The sequence below is a fragment of the Mytilus galloprovincialis genome, chromosome 10, assembly GCF_965363235.1.
Source record: "Mytilus galloprovincialis chromosome 10, xbMytGall1.hap1.1, whole genome shotgun sequence".
Taxonomy (NCBI): Eukaryota; Metazoa; Mollusca; class Bivalvia; order Mytilida; family Mytilidae; genus Mytilus; species Mytilus galloprovincialis.
The window spans coordinates 38,931,211-38,937,210 of NC_134847.1; the positions used below are offsets into that span (position 1 = coordinate 38,931,211).

A 6,000-nucleotide genomic window follows, 5' to 3' on the forward strand; every position below is an offset into this window, starting at 1 on the left:
GACGCAGCTGCTGTATTCTAGCTTTGGTCTTACTAGTGCAATGTATGCTTTTTCTTTGACTGTTTTTGAGTTGACTTTTAGATTCCTTTTAATAAAGTTCAGCTTTTGTGTGGCTGCAGCTGTGATATTGTTTACATGTTTGTTCCATTTGAGATCAGTTTGTATAGTTATTCCCAGATATTTTGTGGATGTTTCTTTTTGAAGTACATGTTGGTGGAGAGTATAGTCAAAATTTAATGGGTTTTTCTTAGTTGTTATCTGAAGGACTGAGCACTTGTCTGGATGGAATGACATGAGCCAGTCCTTCTCCCATTTTGCAGCTGATGTGAGATCTTCTTGCAGTTTTTGTGTGTCTTCTTTGTTTCGTATTGTTTTATAAATTATGCTATCATCTGCAAATAATCTGAGGGTACTGTGTTTGATGTATTCGTTAAAGTCGTTTATGTATACAAGGAAAAGGATCGGACCCAAAACTGTTCCTTGGGGAACACCAGATGTTACGTTTATTTTGTCTGACTGAACACCATCAATGATCACTGTTTGTGTCCGAGATGTGAGAAAATCTTCTATCCATTTTAAGGTGTTGTCATCAATGCCATAATGTTTTAGTTTGTAGAGGAGTCTTTTGTGAGGAACTTTGTCAAAGGCTTTGGCAAAGTCCATCACAATTATGTCCGTTTGGATGTTACTGTTGTTATTTTTTGCTAGTTCTTGGATGAAGGATACTAGTTGGGTTTCGCATGATCTATTTGCTCGAAATCCGTGTTGAAGGTCGTACAAAATATTGTTATTTTCTAGGTGGTCCATCATACTACTGGCTATTATGTGTTCCATGATCTTACAAAGTATGCATGTGAGAGATATGGGTCTATAATTTATTGCGTTGTGTTTATCACCTTTTTTAAAAACAGGACAGACATTTGCATGTTTCCAATCTTTTGGGATTTTTCCTGTGTCGAGTGATTTTTGGAAGATGTAGGTGATTGCGGTTGAAATGTCACTACTAAGTTCTTTGAGTACTGTTCCGCAAATTTGATCTGGACCAGTTGCTTTGTTAGGATTGATCTTGTCCAGTAATTTTATGACACCTTTCTTGGAGATGGTGATCTTGTTCATTTTTGGATAGTTCGATTTTCCTTTATCCGGAATGGGTTCACTTGTTGTTTCTTCGGAAAATGCTTTTTGAAACTGACTATTTAGAATGTTAGTTTTGTCAGATGTATTGTCAGTAAGTTTACCATCTTTTCTAAGTGCAGCAATGCCTGTATTGTCATTTTTCATACTTTTTATGTATGTAAACAAGTTCTTAGGTTGTTTTTTTCTGATGTTGTCATCTGGTTCATCTACTGGTAGGTCAAATATCATTTTTTCAATGTAATTCCAGTAGGCATTACGCATTTCTTTTTGTAATGTTCTTTTTAAGTATTTGTATTTTTTCATTTGCTCTGGACTGTTTTTGCTCTTTTTATGTAGTCTTTTAACTTTGTTTATCATGATTTTTAATGTTTTATCAACCCAGGGTAGTTTTTTCTTGTTTGTGATTGTTTTCTGGGGGATGTTTTTCTTGACTGATTGAAGTAGTCTTTCTGTAAATGTATTCCATAGTTCATCAGTAGATGAACTATGGTAATGACCTTTGATTTCTTGTGTGAGTTTGTTCACATCTTGTTTGATGTTTTCCCAGTTAGCTTTTCTGTACTGGTAAGTTTTTCGTGGCATTTTCTTGTTGCGTTTGAGAGATAGTGCACATTCTGCATAGACGATATCATGGTCTGCATTTCCGATAGGAGGCATAGTCTCCACTTTGTTGACTATGCTTGGTATGTTGGTGAAAATAAGATCAAGTGTTCTGTCTCCCCTAGTGGGCTTTTTTACAATCTGCTCAAGTGAATGTTCATTTATAATATTTAGGAGTTGTTCATGTAGCTTAATGTCTGGTTTACTCGGGATGGTGCATGGAATATCCCAGTTTATGTGCCCAAGATTAAAGTCGCCACCAAGAATGATTGTAGATTTTGTATTTTGGTTTATGCGATCTAGTGAGATTTTAAGCTGTTCAATGGATGTGCCATTATCAGATGGAGGTCGATAATAACTTCCAACAATTAACTTCCTGGCATTTGTCATGTTTATTTGTACCCAAATAGATTCTGAGTCTGTTTGTAGATCTCTTATTTCTTCAGATAGTAAGTTTGTTGTTACTGCAATGAGTACACCTCCATGGCTAAGATTTTTATTGCTTAGAGGTCGGTCTTTCCTATATACAGTATAGTCTATCATTGGGAAAAATTCAGATGATAATATGTCTTTATTGAGCCAGGTTTCAGTACCTATGATGATGTCAGGTTTAGTTGATATTAAGATTTCTTGTAATTCTTGTCTTTTATTTTTAAGTGACTGAAAATTGATGTTTAAAATTTTCAGAGGTGTTTCTCTTTTACATTGAGTTCGCTTGTTCACCTGTTTTTTCGGTGTTGAGGATGCAGTAGGTTGTAAGCTAAAGTTTCCCACTGATTGGTCATGTAGGGGGTCAAATGAATTAGATGTTTCGAGTGATGATAGGTCGAATATTGATGATGAAAAGTTAGGCATTCCACATTGTATACAATGCCAGGATATGTTTGATGAATCCAAGCATTTGTAGTTTAGGGATGGCATGCCTTGGCAGTTTGCATGGTACCAGATGTTACATGTATCGCAACAGATAGCTTTTTGGCTCCAAGTGACTGCTTTTTCACATGTACCACAGGGCCATTTAGGTGTTCTAGGTCCTGGGTTTAGCTCTGTGTCGCCGGAAAGAGCTAGTAACATTAGGAATAGGTATTGGTTTGATGCTTTCACATTTTTTGATTTAAGGTGTTGTACAATTTCTCTAAAGTTTGAGAAGTTTACTGATTTTATTGCATGTAAGTTGCCAATGGTGTTTATTGGACTAGTTTCCTGGTTGTTTGTTTGTATAGGCTGATTGCATAGCTTCAGGAGTATCAGGCCAGTCACTAGAGTATAGAGAGTTAGTGGACATGCAAAGGCCATGGTCTTATATCTAGTTGATTTAAATGTTAACTATATAGGTCAAGTATAATAATATTATATGTATTGTTACCTTTTACCTGTTAATATGACATGTTAGATCTTCGTACCCTGGGCTCCACAGGGTCGCAGGTAATGAAGGAATAGATAGCCTTGTTAGTCAGAAGATAGTAATAGGATGGTTCGTAATTTAGACCGGATGTTCAAAAAACCGGATGTTTATGTGTTGCTAGAGTCAGTGAGTGAATTTTGGAAAAAAAAAATTTACAAAAATGTTTAAGTGAATATTTTTTTACAATGTAGTGTACATTTACAGTTAATCATCCAATTTGATGATACAAATGAAAATATGGTAATAATGAAGGCACGATTCGCAATAATTTTAGAAAAATTGTCAGCTCCAAATAGATCGACCTTCTTTCCCCACGCATGCGCCGAGGCGATCACTTCCCTAGTGTTTTTTATTTAATTTGTAGAATACTTTTACTTAAACAATTAGATTCCCCAACCTCTCTGACAGTTTTGGACTAGTGACAGACTGTCTGTCACTGTCAGTCTGAGACTGAGCTCGAGGTGATTTGTGTCTTATATTATATATAAGTTATATGGGGACGAAGTCCCCAATAACAGTAGAAAATTCAATAAAAAAAAAAATCGGGAAAATTTCCCGAATTTTTCATTGTACTAATGAACTCAAAATCGTTAAATTTTTTTTATGTCATGTTTTGAAATCCCGGACCTGCGCAGAAATGTACAATATACTTCCTTTTTCCGGTCTCGTTTGTATGAAACTTTGAGTAAAATATATATTTATCAGTTTAGTATAAAATAGGAAGGAACGCGCAATACCCATTTCATTTTTAATAATTCCTTGATATGAAAAAACGTTACCTAATGATAGCGTTTCTTTGTTTACATTGCATATGACGTCATAATTTAAATAACGTCACAACTAAAATCCCTAACAACAGAACCAAAATCGGAAACGTTACGGTATTTCCGTGTCTTTGTTTTTGACAAATAATTTTAAGTTACAAAAAATAATTCATACAGACTTCGTCCCCATTTACAGGTAATGCCTGCCTCATATTAAATATAGATTTGAGGTTTAATGACAAGATGAAGTTTCAAACTTTCAAGACAAGAAGAAGTGCTTGTAAAGTTGAAAGGCTACACCGTACCAAACTGTTTTAACTATGTTGATTTACCTAACAAACAAATTTCACCTTACTCCGGTGTCTCCAAAAAAATATATATACACTGGAATTTCCCACAATTCAATTTAAGTTTACGGAAGTTCAACCTTAGTAACGACCAAAATAAGTACTACTGTAACCGACCAAGCTTTACCTCAACTTCACTTTTCTATTACTTTTTTCTATTGACGTCAACTTCGACTTCAACATGCTTAATGTTGATTTCTGATGGATGAAAAAAACTTTAAATAATAAAAAGTTTGGATGAACATTAGGGTGGATGAGGTGAGAAAGGGGGAGGGGGGTTCTTAAAATTGTATTTAATTTTCTTTAGTTAACTCCCCTTATTTGACTTAATTAAAAAAAAACTGAATAAAGTAAGAAATATTCTGTATTTTGAAGATAAAAACCTGGCACTACCTTAAATATCAGCTTTATACCAAGGCCATGTCCTATATATTGATTGATTGTTGGTTGCTTAATGTGCAGTGGCAAATATTTCATGCATGTTCATGACAAATACGCTACATATGGTATTTGTCCTAAATAAAATAATAAGTTCAGATGGAAAATGTTTAGGGAAAGATCATTGAACTCCAAAAAGCACTGAAAGGTGTCAAAGCAAAAATTTAAAATAGCCTTACTAGACTTCATACTTTATATTTGGATTAGTATTTTTCTTACAATACAATTAATTATTGGTTCAAGCAGAGGACATAGCCTTACTAGACTTCATAATTATTTGGATTAGTATTTTTCTTACAATACAATTAATTATTGGTTCAAGCAGAGGACATAAAAAACAATTTTGAATCCAGATTTTCTAACCCCATAGTCATCATAGTCTAGTGTTATATTTGACTAAATAAAAATATTTAGTATCAAGCACCTTGTGCTCATACTTTACATGGAAGCCTAACAAATCAATTGTATTTCTGTCTTAAATTGGTCAATCATCATTATTTCATTGAAATCTGAACTAATTGTTTTCTGCTGTTTTACAATCCAAGATTATTTTTTTTTATCTAACAACTGAACAGTAAGGGACTTAGTTTGAAAAAACAAAGAGATTGACTGAGCCTCAAAAATTCAACTGAATTTTTTGGATCCAATGAAATTCAAAATTATTCTGAGATGATTACAAATTTAAACAGCTTTTCAATAGACTATCAAATAAAATTGATTAAATATTGATTTGTAAAGAAAAAATAATTTTTCATTTATCTAACATCAGGATTTACATGTTGCTATGTAAAAGATCTATACAGAATTTTGGTGAATTTCAAAATACTACAATTTGAAAGTCTTGAATTTTTGCAATTTGTATCTTGAACACACTATGGGGATCCCAACTTTTTTTTATATTCTTGAAAACAGCATTTTGGCAATATCTTTAAAAACTTTTACAATATTTTAAACAGATTTTTCTACTGAAAGATGTAATCAATTTGGAGTAGTAAAACTGACAAGAACCTCCTTGAATAAATGAAAATCACAATACTGTGCTACCTACATGTATCATTCCTACTGAGCTAATATAACATACTACTGCTTTTTTCAATTGTTTTCCCTATACTGAATTATCTACAAAGAGAAGTGTTGAGATCTCACACTAATACATGTCTGTTCAAAGGAAGGAAGTTATATCAGTAGTGTTATTTGTTCACTTCCCTAAGTTTCCATCACTTTCTAATATCAGGATCTCTGTGAAATGAAGACAATGTGAACCTGTACAAGAAGCATTATAAATTTCTACTTTAAAATTATGTCCATT

General features: G+C 33.4%; 1 protein-coding gene across 1 annotated transcript in view; it reads right to left on the bottom strand.

The window, feature by feature from the left end:
• LOC143047534 (intraflagellar transport protein 88 homolog) overlaps positions 1-4,338 on the bottom strand; it is a 38,123-nt gene extending 33,785 nt beyond the window's left edge. Inside the window, exon 1 of the mRNA XM_076220591.1 lies at positions 4,239-4,338. The gene's annotated coding sequence lies outside the window, so the exon portion shown is untranslated. The remainder of the gene's footprint in view (positions 1-4,238) is intronic.
• Positions 4,339-6,000: the final 1,662 nt, after the last annotated feature.